The sequence below is a fragment of the Podarcis liolepis genome (assembly GCF_965112155.1).
Source record: "Podarcis liolepis genome assembly, chromosome: 17".
Classification (NCBI taxonomy): domain Eukaryota; kingdom Metazoa; phylum Chordata; class Lepidosauria; order Squamata; family Lacertidae; genus Podarcis; species Podarcis liolepis.
In genome coordinates this window covers 24126964-24148443 of record NC_139571.1, presented here as the reverse complement: position 1 = coordinate 24148443, position 21480 = coordinate 24126964, and the positions used below count along the sequence as shown (strand labels likewise).

General features: G+C 40.6%; 1 protein-coding gene across 32 annotated transcripts in view; it reads left to right on the top strand.

Annotated features, from left to right (window-relative positions):
• The first annotated feature begins 2949 nt into the window (after positions 1–2949).
• Positions 2950–21480, top strand: part of PTPRD (protein tyrosine phosphatase receptor type D) — a 1139460-nt gene continuing 1120929 nt past the window's right edge. For 12 of the 32 annotated variants that reach the window (XM_083482182.1, XM_083482176.1, XM_083482175.1 and 9 more), the window contains exon 1: positions 3783–3973. The gene's annotated coding sequence lies outside the window, so the exon portion shown is untranslated. Of the gene's footprint in view, positions 3054–3148; positions 3546–3780; positions 3974–21480 lie in introns of those variants that run through there. The other 20 variants (XM_083482166.1, XM_083482165.1, XM_083482162.1 and 17 more) reach the window with 7 other exon arrangements.

Here is a 21480-nt window from a genome sequence, read left to right as displayed (position 1 = left end):
AATTTATATACCACCCTATACTCGCAGGTCTCAGGGTGGTTCACAAGATAAAATTACAATATAGAAACACAAAACACATAATCAAAATATAAACAGAATAGCCAAATAACCCCCCAACACACAAAAACAGTTTAAAACTTTTTTTAAACAACAACAACAATAATAATAATTTATATGAAGCCATTCTGGGCGGCTTCCACAGAGACCAAAAATATACTAAAATGTAGTTTAATTGTGTACACCACATATTAGTTGGAAAAACACTGTGTGTTTAAAGATGTGCACATATGACAGGGAGCCCAGGGAATCATCTGATTCCCTGGCACATAGGTGCAACTTAAAAAAAAAATGCATGTGCATATTTACATGTTTTAAATCTAATGAATCCAGGGGCCATTAGACAAATACTGGCTGGGTCTTCCATTCATTAGCATACCTTATTTCTTCGGGATGATGGGAAATCTGTGACCCTTCTGACAGAGGTACTTCACATGTTTTCTCTCCCAACTCTTTACCCCCTGTTGGGTAATCCTTCCTCTGATGCTCCCTCCCCTGTGATTCCAATGATGATTCCCCACCCCCCACCTCAATGCTTAATAGCAGCATGGAAGGGTGGACATTTCCATCAGAATTGGAGGGGAGGGAGAGAAGGTTAAAAACTTTCCTCCCCCTGCAATTCCCCCTGTGCTGTTCAACTGCCCAGGGAACAACACCTGAAAGTGGGGAAAAGGAGAGTGAACTACATAAGGATTTTAATCCTTATCAGGTGTCTCCACAATGCATGGCTGATCTGAAGGCAGCCCTGTTCAGGGAAGTTTTTAGTGTGTGTTATATTGTGCTTTTAGTGTTTTTTTGTTGGGAGCTGCCCAGAGTGGCTGGGACAATCCAGACAGATGGACGACATATAAATAAACAAATATCATCATCATCATCATCATCGGCATGGTATGTTGTGGGCCGCGTTAAATTAGGCAGTGGTCCAGAATCAGCATGGGGAGTGCAATTTGCACCCTTCTGAACAAGAGATGCAGGTGGGGAGGCATGTTTCTTGGAGACTATGCATACTGACCAGCGAATGTGCACATTGCCCAGAGAATGCACAAAACGGGAGTTGAGGTTTGCCCATTCCACAGAGCCTGTGGGGAAGTTACGCATATTGACAGGGAAATGTGCACACTTTCCTTTTCAGGGAAGGATTATGTACAGAACCTGATGGCTGTACATACAGTGGTACCTCGGGTTAAGAACTTAATTCGTTCTGGAGGTCCGTTCTTAACGTGAAACTGTTCTTAACCTGAGGTACCACTTTAGCTAATAGAGCCTCACGCTGCCGCCGCGCTGCTGCTGCGCGATTTCTGTTCTCATCCTGAAGCAAAGTTCTTAACCCGAGGTACTATTTCTGGGTTAGCGGAGTCTGTAACCTGAAGCGTCTGTAACCCGAGGTACCACTGTAATGGCCGTTTGCTTTGCACACCAACGACTCAACTTATCCCTTCATCTCTCTCTCCCCCCCCTCCAAAAAAAAGACACAGACTTCTTGCAAGGTGCTTAAGTCTTGTGCATTTCCTCCAGGTAAAATTTCCCCAGACATTAACAGGGTGGAGAAGAGCCCTTAAGTGGGGGGAAGCGGGGGGAGAAGCCGCCTCCCCTTTGCTCCGAGAAGGCTGCTAAGGCGAGAGGGCCGCAGCGTGAGGCGGCGGCGGCGGCCCGGGCGAAGCTGAAGCCGGAGCAGAGTTGGGAGTCGAGGCGCACGCTTGAGCAGCAGTCAAAAGCTATGATATCGACACGCTCAGCTGCATCTTGTTAAAAGCTTCCTGCGGGTTGGCAGAACGAAATCTTTATTTAAAACACACAAAGCATCGTCAAGGGAGAAAGAAGCGGAAGGGGGAAGACGGCGAGGGGGCGGGTTAGGTTGGAAAGGGGGAATCGACGCGCTCTCTCGGTGAACCCAGCAAGCGGAGGGAAGCGAGCGAGGGCAACCGGCAGGAGGAGCACACGCCGTCGCCGGGTCGGGCGCGCCCGAGGCGGGAAGGACCGGCAGGGCGGGTCCTGTTCGGCGCTGCCCTCTCGCCCGACGCGCTCTCCTTCCCTTGTAAACGCAGCTCCTTGAGGGAGAGCGAGGGCCTTCCTCGTATTAATAGCCTGGGAATCATCTGTGCTTACGCCTGGAAGAGATCGTGAGGGGGGAGGCGGGAAACCAGGCAGCTCCTCTGAAACCACCTATTTCCAGCCTTTTTAAAAGTGGTGGCTAGGGTCATTAGCACCGTGAAGGTGTATTATTTTCATGCCTTATTAACTGCTTCATCGTTCAGGGCGGCGCGGGGGGGGGGGCAAGAGGAGATAAACCCGCCAAAGAGGGAGGGAGGGAGGGAACGGCGGCGGGTCTTAGGACAGCAAGGAGCTGGCCGTTGTATCTGAGCGTAACGGGATAGCGGAGAGAAGGTCCGTCCGCTTCTGCGCCCCGTTTCCCCTCACCGAGCGGAGCGCGCGCGCCTCGAAGCGCGCCGGCGGGGGAAGCGGCGCGAGGCAGAAAGTTCATGAAGATTTATGCTTGTCTTTTCGCAGGAGGGGGGGGGCGACAACCTCCCCCCCCCCAGCCAAACCGCGGGTCTTATATGAGGGGGGTCACCAAAGGGAGAGGTGGAGCTGCTTCTTGTCAGGACTGAGAGGAGCGCGGAATAAAGTGGCGCCTGAGGTGACAAGCGTGAGAAAAGGAGGGTCACTTTCCAGCGAGACCGCCTTTGTGTTACACGTGTCACCCCCCTCACAAAGCATTCCGACACCTTCAACCTGCCGCCACCCCTCTTCTCTCTCCCTCCCCCCCCAACCCCTTTCTTGGTGGTAAAGCGCCAACAACCGTCTCGAGACGATAGTTTTTTTCCCGCTCCCTGGGCGGTCTTTCCTTCCGCACCTCAGAGCGCCCCCCTCTTCCTTTCCCCTGCGGCTTTTGGCCGAGGATAGTCAGGCACCGGCGAGCGCGCAAGAGAGAAAGGAAGAAAGCGCCTCGCCTCGAGCCACTGCCAGCCATCAAGTGGCTCGTTAAGGAAATGCAGGTGAGTGTGAGGAGAGCGGCTTCAGCTGCTGCTGCTGGTAGTAGCGGCGGCGGTGGGGATGAGCCCTAGCGAGGGAAAGAGAGAGGAGCTCGTGTTTGCGCGTGCAAGGAAGGGGACGCTTTTTGTGTGTGCGTTGCCGCCGCTGCCGCCTCCTTTCCCTCTCGCCGGCGGGAGGAGCGCGCCGGTTGCCTCTCTCTCCCCGCGCCCTGCGTGGGTTTCTTCGGAGGGCTGCTCTTCCACAGCACCGGCGTCGACTCCCCGCTATCCGTTTGCTCCGCTTCTGCCAAGGAGCTCCTGACTTCCTAGCCTCCGCGCGCGCGCTCGCGCGCACACACACAAACACACACACTCCTCCTCTCGCCGTCCCTCGCCTTTTATTTATTTATTTTGCCCCCTTCTTTCTTTCTTTAAAAAAAAAAAAGAGAAATCTTTCTCCTCGCCACCACACTCCTCCTCTTCTCTGGCAGCCTCAGCGCGAGGGGAGAGTTGCAGGTACCGTCGCCGTCTTCTTCTTCTTCGCGCCCTGGCAGAGCGGCGAATTGGGCACGGCGCGCGAGAGAGAGCGAAAGACCCTCTCCTGAGTTATTTATTGAGGGGTGGGAGAGCGGCACCCGCTTCGCGATTGCGAGGAGAGAGGGAGGGGGGAAGGAGAGCACTTGAAGCGCCCGCCCGCCCGCCTCTCGCCCCTCCTCCTCCCTCTCGCGCTCTTCTCCCCCTCCCTCCCCCGCACCCAGCCCTCCTCGCACCCGCAATCTTCTCTCGGCACCAAAACAAACCTGCTGGGCGTGTGACATGTGGTTGTCTTTGCAGTTCATTCGTGGCCTTTGTGGAATAGGAGCACTGCTCGTAAGGTGACCGGCAGGAGCGGAAAGGAAAGACTCCTTAAGATTTTCCGGAGAGGTCCGAGCTGGCTGCATTTAGTAAGTCGGGTTTCTTTCCTCCTAGACTCTTTATTTTTGTGTTTTTGTCTCTTTCATCCCGTCTGCCCCGTAAGCAGATGCGATGCTGTACATACAACATCGCGAGTCATGTAACTTAGGGGCGGCGGCGGCGACCATTGGTAGTGTGCATGGGGTGGGGGGGTGGGGGGGAAAGAGTGCATTGAGCTTTTTTTATTCCTCCTTTTTCTATATCGTGAAGCTCAAATGTCAGAAGAGTTACAGGAGCAATGCTGTTGCTTTTGCTGGAGATGTTAAGTCCCGAGTTAGGACATATAGGAACATTCATCTGAACCAGCCCCCCCCCCCCCGTTTTCCAACAAAGAGATGCTCTTCCGTAGACACCTAGAGGATTTTAAATGGAAAGGTAGCACTAGGTGTCAGTTAAGTCTTCAAGTACCAATACATGGTAGCAATATAGTCTTGTGGTTTACTTGCTTGGATACAGTTTCTCTTTACCTTAGCCCCATTCTTGGCTACCCTTGCCTTTTGAGACAGATTCTCAAATGTTAAGCATTGCCTACATCAAAACAGTGTTTTGATTTGAAAGTGGCACACGCAGGACACAACTTAGGCTCCAGATGTGGTGTTATTTTGTGCTGAGAATCTGTGTGTCCTGTGGGAGAATGAATTTCGACAAGGCCATGGAGGCTGCGTGATTGAGGTTAGTTAATGACAAGGAAGTAAAAGCTTTGCCTGACACAAGGGGTACCATCTTGGAGCCTAAGAAACATTTCTGCATATAAAAAAAAAGTTTTAAGAGCCTTATTCCACTTGGGTCAGACAGACGGATTGTAGCTGGTTTGGTTTAGGTTTTGTTGACCACCTGAAGGGGATCTGAGGATTAACTTATTGCAACTGGACAAAATAATGAGCAGTGAACATAGCCAATAAAAAAAAGAGTGTGTACACACAAACACATATACAGAGAGAGAGAGAGACTATGTTTTCAAATATTTAATAAAACCTTTGTCAGTGGAAATAGAGTTGAGTCAGTTCTGAATGTACTAGATTGAATCAATAACATCTCAGCATTGTTTGTTATTGCCAAATGGATTTTGATTAGAATAATTTTGTGCTCCTAGGCAAAAAAAATTGGTACATGCTGCGGATCGCAATATCTACAGTCATGAATTAAACTCTCTTTTCTTCCAAAATAGAAACTACCTGTATCATGAAAGATGATGTGGCAGCAAAAATTATTTAATATGAGTAATGCTTTCATTGTTTTAATATTCCCAAGGTATTGAGGATTCACTATTTTCAGAGTTCCAATACCCTAGACAAACTATATTGAACATGCATTGCTCCCAAGTTCAAGTGTGACCATTAATGGTTGATTTTGAAAGTTTCCTCCTTATACTGCTGCCAATGGCTGTACTGAAACATGAAAGTTTTATTTCTTGCAAAACTGATTTTCTCACTAGCACTTCTAATCAGATTTGTAATATGCACTGTGCTAAGGCCAATTAAGCAAAACTGGCTTAAGATATTAATACTAGCACAAGGTATTGCTTGGCATGTACAGTGAAGTCAGAATTGCTTACAGTTACCATAAACATAATTATGGGAGTACTAGGAGAGCATAGACTGCTAGTTCTAGGAAGAATGACTTAATGTTGGCTTCATGGTAGCTGGATTAGAATAGTTTTAAACAGCAGCATTTGTGGCCATTTAAAGGTTATTTAATGGTCTCTGAAACATGAAACAAGATAATGTAAGAGAGCTTTTCTTGCAAAAAATAAGTGTCTTGTCAGGAATTGTATTGAGACTACACAAGATGGTCAGGTTCGGTTGGCTTATTAATAAAAGTGGTTCGCAACACCTTAATGTATTCAGCCAAGCCAAGGGATTTGTTTGCTAGTTTTGCAGAATATTGTTTAGCACAGCAGTGCTGACTATTGTTGTTTGAGACTAGGATGCATTATCATTTTTTTGGAAGTATTTTCTGGAAACTTTTTCTTTTTGGGGGCATGTTTTTTGAATGAGCACACATTTGATGGGAAGGCTGAACCCTGTCTTTGAAAATTTGTTTTATATCGCTGGAATGACTTGATGTAATTTTCCTGAAATGTATACTTGTGCATATCGTGTTTAATATCATGCAATTACATTTTGATAATATAAAATACAGGTGAACAAGAAACAGTTGTGGGCCAGTGCATTAGGGCACAGAGGAATTATGGGGGTAAAACCCTCTTCCCCTTTTGTGCTGTAAAGGTACTTGCATTTTTGAAGAGGATACAATAAAGTTGCTGGTGTCAGCAGTAATGCATTTCATTATGCAATTGTTCTTGTTATTCAGATCAGATAATGGCCTGATGAAATACATAAGCAGTCTACAGGGAATGAATGATTAATTTCTCTAACGTGTGCTTACTATAGGACTTCTAATAAAGTACTGTCTACCAGTTCTTGCTTACAGTTGCAGTTAGTGGAGAAAAATAGTATTCTGTACTTGCTGTTGTTGTGTTAGTAGCACTCATTTATTCTGTTAAATAAAAGAGAATCCTGAATTCAATAAGTTTGGCCTAATTCGTAAGAATAATAAGGTACAGCGATGACCCACCAATCCATTTTGTGTAACCTGTGGGTGTTCTGAATAAGCAAAAAGCAAGCAAGCATGATGCTCATGTAAAAATGGCATATGAAACATGTTGTTAAACACAGAATGCCTAGATATTTCTTATAACTAGGTGTACCTTTTAATAACTTTCTTCCCAAGTTAAAAACAAGCAAACATCCTAACATAACTACTAATGACTCAAACACAAAGCATTCTGCCAGTTTCAGGAGTACTCTTGAAAATTACTGAAAGTATTCAGTAAGTTAGATTCTTATTGTTTGTTGTCCATGGGCATTTCATTTTTAAAAGTTTTATGTTTAGTATGTATCATGAAAATCGACTAATCTGTTTAGGATAAGCCGTGAGGATTCTTTTTTTCTTTTTGGAGCAAAATAATTTAATTTGTCAAATCAACTCCATGAAAACATAGCATAAACAGAGATGTTAAGAGTATCAGCTGTTGGAGCCGGTTAACAATGTTTCACTGAGTTCATTCCAGCAATCTGCTGCACCCCCACCCTACCCCAATAGTTATTGTTGGAGTGACAAATTTTGTAAAGTACTTAAGCTGAAAATTTTTTACCTCCAAGAACTAGTAGATAATTCATATACTTTAGAGGTCTTTCAATCCATTTTACATTTGTCCCCCTCCTCCCTCCTCCCAACAAACAGATTCTTTTTCTTTTTCTTTTTAAAGTAAAGCATAAAATGCATTTTTGTTTTTGAAAGTTTTCCTGGTTTTCTTTCATCAGCATGAGATTCAATTTTAATAGTTTTCTGGTAGGATCTTTGTTGAAGTTGATGAAGAACTGTTTGTTTTAGGCAAAATTAAACTGAAGGAATAATTGCATCATTTGGCAAGGCTCTAAACCTTTCTGGCTTTGTAATGTAAATTTCAGGGTGTTTTTCTATATAAAGTGAGCACACCCACAATCAAGAAGATAAAGGAAAGTCTTGTTCATAATGGGTATCTCAATAATAAAGTTTTGGATTAGCACAATATAATAATTATTTTTGAAATTCTAAGAACAGGACTTGTGCAGCTTAATCTTATATATCTACTAAAAGATCATTGTCAGTTCAATGGGACTGATTCTCAAGCAAGCATGCATAGGATTGCAGCCTTGGTATATGAGGTACTTTTTATGAGTTTTGTAGTAATAGTGGCTTTGATACCATAACAGTATATGTATTATATAGTGTATTTGTATATGGTGACCTGAGACAACACTATAAAGTGCAACGCTAATATTTTTAGATACATTACCAAGTCAACATGTTTTAACCGGCAAACTACTGTGTTGTGGATGAAACTGGGTTCTCCAGTTTATACTAAGATGTATCAATTGAAGTTCAGCTGAGCATTCGGCCCTAGTTAAGTTAAGCAATTGGCCTATTAAAAATTTAAAGAACCACTTCTATTAATGCTATCATTTATCAAATTGCAGTGAATTTTTCAGTTGTCGGCCACTGTTAACTGGAAGTGCAATTCCACAAATTGCAGCTGCTATTAAATAAGTTTGATGTCTTGTGGCAAGTATTTATGATAAAAGCTGAAAATAATTCAGTTTTGTCAAAATAAATGATACAAAAATTCAAAGCACAGTATGAACAATGCTCAAAATTGATAACTAATTTGTTGTAATGAAGCTGTGTAGAATGCCTGCTAGCAATGAGCAGTGTGACATCCTATTCATGATTAATAGATATGTTTTATGGGCCCCATCCCTTAATCTCTAGGACTGTAAGTGACAATAAGATTAGTTTCTATATAGCAGGAGTCATGGATCAAGTGTTCACAGAGCATAATTTTTATGTAGGTGGCAATTTGGACAACTTTGGACTGGGGAGCTATGTACTGTAATCTTCATATGGGTTTGGTATGTAGAGATGATATATTTGAGCAAATTTAAATTGCATAGGTAAAATGATTCTAATGACACTTCATCAACTGAAATATCTACCATGACAGCGATATGACCTCTTTATTAATTCAATTACTTTGTAGAGTGATAATATATTGAAAAGTTTTACAGTAAAGAATGCAGTCACATGGAGCACGTTGTACTTCAAACATCCTTAACTAGACGCGTAATACCTGGATTTTAAATGGAGCTGATGGCATCAGAATGTAAAATGCAATTCAGGATTTGGAGCCATCCCCGAGTATCACATTGAAAAATGACTTGCTGTATACTGAAACTCTGTAACGTAAGGCATGCAAACACTATGCAACATGCTTTAGGTAAGACACAGAGTTGCAAATTTGGCCTTTGTTTTTTTCCCCCCTTCCAGGTTGCTCTTTCCCTTGTGTGAAACATGAATGAGAGCAGGATATTTATTGTGCAAACTGGAATTCAAGACTTAAGGCAGAATAAGGCTGAAATACATATACATACCTATTTGGTATGGGATCTTACTGGGCACAGTGGGGCTTCAATCCGAGTAAATATGTATAGATAGTCATAGATTTGGTTTAAAAACTAATGACCAGAGTTTCGGTTCTTCCCGAATGAGATATAATTAAAGAAAGGGTGGGGGGCTTTTAGCTTGTTGTGCCCAAGTTTTTACTAAGCCCTGGAAAGAAACCTGAGAAGCAATTGATCATGCCTGCTTTGAGAGAGGACATAAGTACCTGTGTTTATGCCAGGTACCTCGACTGCTGTACTGATAGATGTCCTCCAGTTTCTCAGTTGTGTTCCTTCTCTGAGAAAGAGGCTTCCACCCATCAGCTCCCCTTCTCAGGGCAGTTGAGTATTTATTTAGAACATCTGTTGGTGTAGAGACCTGAGCTTACAGTATTGTTGTGAGATGGCCAAGGATAGTGGTAATAATAATAATAATAATAATAATAATAATAATAATAATAAATAATAATTTATTATTTATACCCCTCCCATCTGGCTGGGTTTCCCCAGCCATTCTGGGTGGCCTCCAACAGAACATTAAAATACAATAACCTAACCTTAAACATCAAAAGCTTCCCTAAACAGGGCTGCCTTCAGATGTCTTTTTCTTTTTTTACATGTCCTTTTCTTTTTTTCATTACTTTAAATTAATTAAAACATATGCAACAATTACAGAAAAACAAAAAATAAAACAAACAACAAACATTTAGAGAATGGTGTCTGAGAACAGCAACAAAATTTTGTCAAAGGATATATTGCTAAGGCCACCACCATTTTAACAAACACCAAATAATGGATAGGGTACCATCCTTTGTCTGGATCGTTGGCCATAAAGAGAAATATATATTGTATCAGCAGCAGTTATGGCCTACAGGAGTTTATATATTACATGTGTTTTTCTTACCCGCCAATGTTTATCCAGCACTCTGCAACCTCCCTGGTGGTGCATTTTCCTGATCTCAGAAAGCTCCATAGAAGAAGCTACCTCATGACACCTTCCTCTGGGCTTTGATTAAACATGGGCCTCCAGGAAAGCTGTAGAGTTCAGACCACTGGTGAGATTATTTGTAGAAGGAAAGAGTGTGGACACTCATAATCACCCCCTTGACCACCTCAAAATTAAGGTAAATACATATAAAATATTGAACCCCACCCATAGGAATTTCGCTCAACATATGCTCTCTCCTTTGATAATCTCCAAATGTGGGAAATGATTTTTCTTTCTTTTTTTTAATGCAGGATGACAGAGCCACATTTCCCTCAAATATTGTGCTTGATGTTTCCTTTTCTGCACAACCCACTATCAAATACTGTATTTTCATGGAAAATAACATGTTGCATTAAGCGTCCTCTTCAACAGAGAATACACCTTGCCAATGCTGGAGTCCAGATGATAGGCTTGTTAATATATGGGCATTCACTGATTGCATTAACGGCAACTGAAAGCCAGTGTAGGATAACAGCTATTTCAAACTTGGTGAACAGAATAAATATTGGTGATCCAGAGGGGGTCACATAATCTAGGTGAAGCATTGCAGGACTGCTGAAAGTGAAAATACAGAAGGGAACTTTATTTTGCCTAGGCAAGATTTATTTCCCTTCTGGTCCTGTCCCCCCCCCCCACAACTCCAAACACTCAGCTTGACAAGCCTCTTTTAATAAGTGTTTCTGTGACTCATAGCTATTTGTCAAACTCCTGCTAACTAATGTTGGTAGTCTTATTCAGCACTTCATATGCTTTGTCCAGGGAACTTAAGACATTCTCCTTGAACTGCACTTATGGTTAAAATGTGTTGGTGACTTCAGCTACAAGAGATGGGAACAGGGTAGTTAACTCCAGTTTCATATAAAAATCAGGGTGGGATTGTTCACATTGGATACAGGACATGATGCGACACAGAATTGGAAGTTACAATTCTTTATGATTGTATGTTTTTATTTTAAGTTTAATAATTATAATTCTGCCTGTCTTTGGCAAAAAAGAGCCCAATATAGCTATCACAATATCAATATGCTATATTAGTACAATCAATTCCTGGATAAGAGGACAGGCACACACATTTTCTGCATATAATTTTATTTTGAAATAAAAATGCAGGAAGCAGCACACACACACACACACAACTATAATAATACAATTAAAGGAATAAATAAACTAATTAATTCTAATTAGAATCACTTATGAGACAAGTGAGTCAATGACTATATATATATATATATATATATATATCACACGTATGCGTCATTGTCAGAAGAAAATATAGCTAACTGCATTCCACTGAAATTTTATCAGAAATGTGAAGTGCTTCTGCACATGAATTAAATGGGAACCATGGTGCCATAAACCACAGACACACACATGTGCATTCCTGGCTTGCTTTATTTTCTGAGTAAATTTTATATAATGATTGTCTCCCAAACATAATGAATTTATTGCTGTTTAGATGGTTGATTTGGAGACTTCCAACTGCATGTTTTACACATCTTTGTTCCTGTATAGCACTGTTTAAGAAGGACTTTGTGTTAGGAATCTAGGATTATTAGGTTCAAAATGATGAATAAACATATCTTTTGGGATTACTGAGATCTAATGTGGATAAATTCCTAGCAGTGATCAGAAACCGAGTTCCCATCGAAGGTGAAAGTATGAACTAATCTGTTTGCACCTTACAACAATACTGGTTATAGTTGGGGTGTATTATGGGAAGTCTTGCCTACTGAGAACTTTCAGTTGTATCTAGCTTTGGGTTGTATAGCAGGCATGGTGTAAATATACTCCATCTGATGGTTTGAGTAACATATACTACATCTTTGTCATCTGTTTCTATGTTAAAAATAATTACAGTTATTTTCTGGTATGGGCAGGGGGAATTGCTCTGAATATTTTTTTGGGGGGAATTGCCACTTTCCTTACTGAGTCTCAGTAGGAAGTGCAGCTAGTGGGAAGCTGTGGAAGAGCCTCATGCCACTTCCCAGAATGCCTTGCAAGTGATGGGAAATGATGTACTGTAGTATCACTGGCAAGTCATTCAAGGGAGTGTAGGGGGTGGGAAGCTGTGAAAACAGTATTGCACCCACTATCAATAATGTGCAGTTTTCTTTTTTATGTTAAAAAAGCAAGTAAAATGGGAAAGCCTTTGCTTACCTTGTAAAAGGTTAAGTGGCAGCCCCCTCCAGAATCCCCTGCTCCATAGTTTTTCATGGTTTTCATATCACCCACCCAACAAATTGTTAAAATAAATTTTTAGCACAGATCTACTTCAACTACAAGTGATAATAGTGTATACTGTAGCAAATACTGTCTTGCCATTCATTAAAAAAATCTGTACTGTTGGGTTGTCAGTGAAAGAAAGAACTTCTCATGTCATTATCCAAATTAGCTATCCTAGAGCTTCACTTTTTAATGATTGTATATTTTGGTAATAAACTTTTCACACCATTATGACATGGCTTTTCATGGCAAGCCTATTTTCTTACTGAATCTCTTTTGAAAAAAATAAACTCATTTGCATTTATTCATTTCAAATTTATTTCCATAGAGTTCAAATAATTCTACTTCAATAGTTTCAAGAATTTTCATTGGAGGGCAGTGACAGTTAATTTATTTAGAGATTAACAGTTCTTATTTAAGAGAAAGGTGTATACCAAAGTTTGATGCTCTCGAAGTGTGGACTTAATTTTTTTTAGGTTGTCTAATATAACCAAACATTGCTACAGAAAGATTCCCTAGGTATTATAGTTGCCCTACTCATTGATTATCTACTCAGAGAATGATATCCAACAAATATTGATTAACTGCTGGGAGGGAAGCCTGATAATACATAAGGAGAGCCAATTAGATCAGATGAAATGTCAAGCTAATCCAGCATTTTGTTCTCACAATGGCCCACCAGATACCTATGGGTAACCCACAAGAAGAACATGTGTGCAATGGCACTCGACCACATGTGATACCCAGGAACTGGTAGTCGGGGCATACTCCATAGCCATTATTACTAGTAGCTACTTACAGCTTTATCCTTCAGGAATTTGTCAAATGCTCTTTTGAAGCTATAGCAGTTGGTTGCCCTCACCAAATCTTCAGGTAGCAAGGCCCCCTAGTACTTTTCCTTTAAAGCCCAACCTAATCTTGAACCTCAGTGTTGGCTTGTTATGATGAGTATGCCAAGTTTCCTACCAGACATTTGTAGCATGAATGTAAAATGTGGCGGCGAAGGGAGTGAGCAAGTGCCAACCAAAATCTCAGTTCCCACTTTTTTGCCTCACTTACCGCTCCTTCATTTCTGTCCTGTAATTTTTGTTTCAGCTTTACAAAGAATAATAGGGTTCTGTTCCAGTAATGGTTCTTGTCTACAAAAGCTAGAGAATGAATGTGAAGAGCAGCTTTCATCTGCCTTCAAAAACAAGGGATGCAAATCTTCAGACTATACAAATGATGCTCATTTATGTGAGAGCTAAATAAATTACCCATAGAATCTGAAGTGCCATGAAGGAGCATAGACATTCTGGAAATCCTTGCCCTTCCTGCCAACTTTTATGCTATGTTGATATTTTGAAAATTAGGAAGTAAATTTGAAAGGACCAAAAGGAAATAAGTGGAAATATGTTAACTGACTTCTTTAATAGTCACAAACTTTAACATTGAAATGTTGCATATTGAGTTTCCCAGCTATATGGGGGGAAATGGTTTAGGTATAAGCATTGGGTGTGTGTTTGTATTGTTTTAAAAACCATTTTTGGTTTTTCCTACATGAATGTGAATCATATTGAGACTTATGTCAAAGGTGATTTTTTCAGTCTTTCTTGTGAGAATACGATACCTTTTCATTTATATTGTTTTCGCTTGTACCTACAATAGCTGTCCATGGCACTTAGTGATGTCATTGCAAAGGCAAATCTAATAGATTATATAGCATATTGCAGTCATCCCCTGATAGGCACCCCTATCATTTATTTTATTTATACAAATATTTATATACTGCTATATCACCAAAATGTATCAAAGTGGTTTACAACAGTAAAAATATGCCTTGCTTAAGAAGAAAGAGTCTGCTGTCAGGGGAAAACTAGGGCTTATGCAACTATATCAAGACCAAAAAAAGTTGTCAAACAGTATTCTAAAGATGTAAATATTTATATAGCTAAGATGCATATATCTATCTATCTCTATATCTATCATCTCTCTCTCTCTCTATACATATACATATGCATATACATATACATAGATATAGATAACTTATTAGATATATAATTAGTTATGAATCTTCTTAAAGATACATAACTTATTAGAATCACTATTTTAAATCCAACAATTAAACTGAATAAGATATGACACAGTCCTAATAAATACAAATATGCAATGTGAAGTTTTGTGATGGAGAGCTCATTCTGTATGAATTTCTTTTAAAATAACAGAAGGCAAATGGTGAAATCCAATCAGGATTCAGTGAAAATGAACACCCAGTTAAGTGTGTGTTGTTTCTGCAAGTATCAATATGCTGGCCATTGTGCCTACAACATCTAAAGATTTCTAAAGTTTCCACCCTGAGGCCAGCCTATTGATTCACACACTACTTATATTTTATTTTAGGATGGTAGTCCTGCTTTAAGTACGGAGTACTGTATATAATAAGGTGCAAGACAAACTGTGTCATTTCTTTGTAATTATAAGTTAAATTTCTCCATCCATTTAGAGGTAGTGATTTACTTCAGAGGTAAGCTTTATTTAGGCATCCAGTTTGCAAGAGTGTGAGCAAACATGCCAGGGGAAGTGAGTGCATGATGTGCTGCTAAACTCTGCTCCTTTCAGTATATCACCTTTGTACTGTTTCTCAACCCTCTGTAAGTAGGAGGGCAGATGTCTGTGGCATGAGCTTCCATGGGTAGAGGAGGTTTCCCATTTCTGATCTTTGCCTTCAAATTCTTAGAGGTCTGTGAACAGTACAGTGGTGATGCACTTGAGGGCACAGAGCTTGGCACCTCCTTCCCTCCCCTTCACATGTTTACTTATGCACTTGAAAATTGAACCTCCAGCCATAAGGGCTTGCTGCAGTGTGCTTTCCCTGTTTCATCTGATGAAATCATCTGGCATCCCTGGAAATGCATTGTTTTCCAAATATGAAACATAAACAAACATACAAGTGAAAACCAAAATTATGTTAGATGACATTTATACAGCATAAGGGTCAGAGAAATTCAATAATATCTGAAGATGCCCAAAGAAAAAGTGGCTGCATTGATATGTCTGTATCATATCTGATATCTGCATAGGGAACTTTGAGTGACATTTATATCTACTGAGCTAGGTGGCCTCAGTGCTGGCAAACAACTTTATCACAAAAAGTCATGCTCAGATGATTTTCCACCACACTGTGGATGAGAAGTCAGAGAGCTATAATTGCATGATTGGTATAATGAAACACAAGGACCAAAGGACTTGAGAAGTGCCAGGTGGGTGCGATTCAGTAAATATATATATTTGTGGGTCCTTGTGTTAATAAAAATGTAGAAAACCTGTGTGCTTTATAAGCTTTGTGTGCTTGTAACAGCATTTAATGAATCAAAATGAATCAAAATTAGGCACAATATTTGCAAGCAACACATTTTTTCTCTTCTCCTCCTTTCTATAACTACAATTCTGTAGCAATTACTCTGGCAAAAGCTGTAAAGCTATTTGAAAGAAATAGGATCAAATTGGAGCTTTCCTTCACTTGCTTCAAATCAGAATGACATGGATAGTCTTAGAAGAACAGGGCATGGGAGAACTAATCCTACACTCTCAACCATTCTCACTTTTTTCTTGCTGTGTCTGCACTGTTTTTCTAAAGAGTGACTGTCATGCACAGCTCTGATCACGATGTTGGAGAAGCCTGCTCCAAGCATCCTGATACCATGTTTTGGAGTAGTTATGTGTCAAACAAGGTGGAATGGTGATAGATCTCTGGCTGGATTTCCCACTGGGTTAGAGCTATGGTTTTCAGGGAGAAAGAATTTGATGTATGTCATAGGGTAATCCTTAACAATGCTCAAAATTAGCCAGGTGCCAGGTGTATTCTGCCCGACATCTCCACCATCTGGGGATCATTCGATCTGGACTGTTTTCACACACTAATGCCACATCCTGTAGAATTCCATCAGCTATATTTTATCTGTACAATTGGAATGAATTTCAGGAACCAAAATGCTGTTTTTCCAGGAGCGCTCACCATTAAGGAAATGAAGTTGGAACAGGCCAATATATATGTGTAACTCTCCCTGGATCAAGTGGCTTTTCTTCTTTAAGTTGTCAGTGTTCTTAACCCAGCTCAAAGTTGTCATCTGAACTGGCCAGATGTTTAACTGATAATCAACCCCAGTCAGTCCATCATTTGAAAAATAAGACTTTAGAGCCGTCTTACCTCAAAATGTCAACTAAACTTTGGATTTTAAACTCGCAGCTACCCATGAAGCTTGTTTGGGTGATTTTGGGCACATCCATAGCTTTGAAACAGCTGTTGCAACAAGAAAATGAGTGGGCAATATAACTGATACAGGAAAAATGACAGATAACAAGGTTTAAAATAATGTCTTAACATCAACAAAGGAATTCCAACCTCTGAGTTGTTTTTAGGTTCAATGACAACAATGTAAGCAGATGTCTCTCTTATTGTAGATTAGAGAAAGTAGCCTTAGCCCCCCCCCCCTGCCACCTGCACTGCTTTCTTAAACAAATGTGACCTGTTTTCTTGCTAACACCTCTTCTCTTGTTCTTATTTTTTCTAAGATGCACGCTTAAAGTCTGCATAACAAAACATGTTGTGCCTTTACAACTAGAAATTTGAAAACAATTCAGCCATGAATAGTCATGGGAATTCATTAATATTAGACACATTCTGATAAGTATCTGATGTATGATATCTTCCCGTTCCCATAATCTCAAGTGTGAATGCTGCATAGGCTGATATTAGATAAAAGGACTTTAAGTGTTAATTGGATTATTTTCCTCCCAAATCTCTAATGTGTGTGCCTTTCTCCCCAATACCTTCCATTGCCTGCTGAGTTAACTTCAGTGTGCATTTAGTTGCAAATGAGAAATCTGAACTTGTAGAAAGTGCTAGACAGAATGGCTGTGTGATGCAAACATGACCACTAGGGAACTTTGTAGAACTGCTAGGCTACTTGTTACAAGAATAATTGTGTGCCTTTCTACAGTGAAGGTTTTGAAGAATAAACATTGGCCTGGACAATGTTTAAGCAAACTGAACCCGATGTTATTAGAATTAAAACATCTCAGGTGGTGAGATGTAAAGTCATGTTAGGTTAGGGATGCCTAATAGCATCTTTAGTAAGCACTATTGTTTCTGGGTTGGCGAAAGCAAGAATAAATGCATCTCTCGGCACCTGCCCAAAATGACAGAACTTCCTAGGTGAGATTCACCTAATCCCATCAGTGCAAGCCCTTCACAAGGACTTCCACTTCTGCAATGGGGCTTTCACCCTCCTCCCCTTGTGGCCCCTTGCAACTGCTGATGGGGGATGGGTTCAGAAGAACCCCATAACGTTGTGTGGGGAGGAAAGAGTGGATCATTCTATCCGGCAAGCTACAATGCTCATGCTGATGGGACATTTGCTACAGCTCAACATTGAATTTCACCCCCAGGGTTCTATACCCTAAGCTAACAACTCAATTGCCACATTTTAGGTGAGCCCTTGCCCCAACCCCAGTGTTGTTAACTTATTGATGGGCAGGACGCCGCTCTTTGCAGTTGTTTAACCAGATTGGCAGGTGTTATGCCAGGACACAGAAATTGCCAACTTTATTGCAGCTTGGCCTTAACTAGCTCAAGTTCACTCATATCCTGCCCATGTCCCCAGCTGACTTTATATAATGCTGTTCAAATTTTGAATTTTAGTTTTGTCATATAAGTGGACAGCTTGGAGGCAAATTTTAGTTAAGGCTATGATTCTCAGCAATAATATAATCTGAGGCATATATTAGGCAGATATTTTAAAGAAGAGGTGGCAGAAATGAAGAACCAACAGGGGCAGAATAATGTCATCAGAACGCATACCCTTTGAAAAATCACATGTTTAGCACTTTCCTCAACTTAGCAAGCATTTTTGTCATTAACCTATGTATATTTTTATTGCCAACACTCTTTCCAACATTAATTTGTTGATAAGCAACTTAAAGGTTAGAAGGTTTTCACTTCAACACCACATACCATCACATTTGTGCATTTTATTTATAGACAGTAAAGTGTTAATTAAGAGTTTTATTTGACCTCAGATTCTTACAGTTCCGCAAATGTATCTCTCTCTCCAAAAATTTCAGCTCAAGAACGGCATAGCATATGAATGCTGATCACATTTAATGCTGATGTTAACATATGGTCTAATTAAAAATTATAAAAAATAGTTCAGAATTTAAATAATTAAACCAAACTGTCATATGGGCATTTGAAATGTTTGCGTTTTTTTCTGGGTGCCCCCCCCCCCCCCGCGGACAACATAGCAGTGAAATCTTCCATCACGTCTGTTCCTTTAAAGTGCAAATTATTCAGTAAGCAAGTAGGATATTTCATTTAGTATAAATCCTGGAAAACTTGCTCAGAATCATATCGATCCTAACTTCTGGAAATGTTTCCAGAAGGTGGACTAAAAAGGGGGCAGGACATCTTTTCTGGCAATACATGATGTCATTGGTTAGTGAAAAAGAACATTAGACTAGGGGGCAGTCTTGACTTGAACCGGACTGGAAAGCTATCAGGCTTGACTTGCTCTCTGTACTTTATCCAAAGTTATGACTTCACCTCCCCCTCTAATCCTAATAAGGGTTCAATGTGTTTGAGAATATTAATGCTGTGAACTCTTACACCTTATGTTCAGCCTGTGTATATATGTGTAAATGGAACCAAATCACAAAGGCACCACAGACACCACTGACCTTCATTCTAAGAAAACACATCCCAAGGTGCATCATCATCATCATCATCATCATCATCATCATCATCATCATTTTATTATTTATACCTCGCCCATCTGGCTGGGTTTGCCTAGCCACTCTGGGCGGCTCCCAACAGAACACTAAAACAGAATAAAACTTCAAACATTAAACACTTCCCTGAACAGGGCTGCCTTCAGATGTCTTCTAAAAGTCAGATAGTTGTTTATTTCCTTGACATCTGATGGGAGGGCGTTCCACAGGATGGGTGCCACTACTGAGAAGGCCCTCTGCCTGGTTCCCTGTAACCTCGCTTCTTGCGCTGAGGGAACTGCCAGAAGGGCCTCAGTGCTGGACCTTCGTGTCCAGGCTGAATGATGGGGGTGGAGATGCTCCTTCATGTTTACTGGGTCGAGGCCGTTCAGGGCTTTAAAGGTCAGCATCAACACTTTGAACTGTGTTCAGAAACGTACTGGGAGCCAGTGTAGGCCTGGCACCCCTGAACCTTCTTGCAACGTTGGGATGTCTGAGGTACTGGTCGGAGCGGAATAGCAGTTCACCTCTCTCTCTGTTAGCTACTGGTGGCAGAAGATGGTGGTTATTAATCACTCTGGAGATAAGGGTGATCTGGGAGTGTTCCTCAAATGCTTTGATGAAAACCGATTTTTCTGCTTTCTATGCTTGGAGGTTTGGACAGGAGTAAGAATGAACCGGCAAGTTGAGGAGTTGTCATTGTGTCCAAACACCATGTAATAGGTAGGAAAGACCTGCACCTTCTCCTTATAAAACACTTCTGGGACAAAAAAGCAGGTGCAATATGGTTGACATTTATCAATAATAACCATTAGAGAACCTTTTCGTGGGGGAAAAGAAATGAATGATTCTGAGGCACCTTGACTTGATTTAAGGGAAATATTCTTTAACAGAAAGTGGAGGAGACGGATGTTAGCCTAGACTGAATGTTTTAACCAATCCTTTTTTATGTAACTGGCAGATGGAAAATTTGAATTTTTCCTTTTGTATCCTTTTCTAATATTTCTTTTTCTTCTCTGTCTCATTGTCCCTTTCCTTCTACTTTCTTCTACTTTATTTGGAGTCCTATGTCTGGGGCCTTTATTAAGGTCCAGAGATTGTATACTCATGGGGGTGGTAGATGGTTGATGGAGGATCATGGATGAGAGACAAGGAAATATCTGTCTCCCAAGGAGAAAGGAGAAAGGGAAGATCGCAGGTGAGAGCTGGGAGAACTTACTCTTCTCTGTGGGTGGTAAGGGCAAAATGCTTCACCCCAAAATACTTCACCCCCTTCTATGAGTAAGTTTCTGGAACTATTTGCTGGAACGCTGAGCAGGGCCTTCTTTGCTGTGTCACCCACCCTGAAAAATTATCTGCTCAGGGAGATCCATCCGAGGCATTTCTCTGCTTTTGTTTTAATGAAAAGTGAAGATAGTGTGCTTGTTTACCAGAGGTCTCTTTCATTATTACTACAGCTGCTGTTTACCTTATTATACTTTTTATTGGAGTTTTGTGGTTTGAAAGAGTAAATTTTTTAGCTGTTCCGGTTTTAATGGAAAGGCAGCTTAAACTATTTAAAGTGTGGTACCAGATCTGTTATATCACCTTGGTTGTTCTACAAAAGAAAGTTTGAATTAAAAGGATGTAATAAGTTGTCATTAAGAATGGAGGAGAATTTTGCAGATTACTCCCTATACTAAAATAGCAATCTCAGGTATGTCATCCATCATAGATGCTATGCAATAAATTCACAAATCTACCAGTTTCTGAAATCCATTCTAATGTTGCTCAAACACATTCATGTAGAAATTCTCCATCTTCTTAGTTTAAAAACAAACAGGTTTTTTTGTTTTTGTTTTAATTCAAGTCTATTCATGCAGTTATTGAAGTTGTTTTTGTATTCTACTTCTATTATGTGATATTTATCAACATTAAATTTTAGTTTCCACTTGTCAACCTAGTTACACAGTAGAACAGAATTCATTTACATTTGACTTACTGCCTGCAATGTGTGCAGTATTCGTCCCAATTTTATGTCATCAGCAACTTTAACAATCTAGGTCAGTTATAAAAAGTAAGAAACCGCAGAAGCTCTAGTAACGATGACCCTAATAAGACCCCAACTATTTTTCTCTCTCCCACTTTGAAGCATACTTTGAAGAAATGTTTTATCTTCTCTTCCTGGTGTAGTAAATAGAAGTATTTGGAAACATAGCTTTTATTCTTGAAAAATGAATCATTTTTACTCCATGTTTTCATCCTCTTAGAATAGAAATGAACATTACCTTTGGGAGAAAGGTCAAACTAAGTATTCTTAGGGCCTGGAATATAAAACTTTAATTTTTGAGTGAAGCTGTAAAATGGCCTCATTTGCACAAACTGGTACCTATAGCTGGAAATTCTGTCCACTAACTCCTAGACCCTGTTCACCTTCATCACCACAGAGGCTCTCATGTGCTTCTCTAATCTCCAATTTAAATCCATGCTGCTTTTGCTACCTTATGTTTAGTGAATCAATTAAGGGCAAACACGAAGTCAGTCAGTTACAATTTCTCGTACTCACTACCGTGTTATCCTG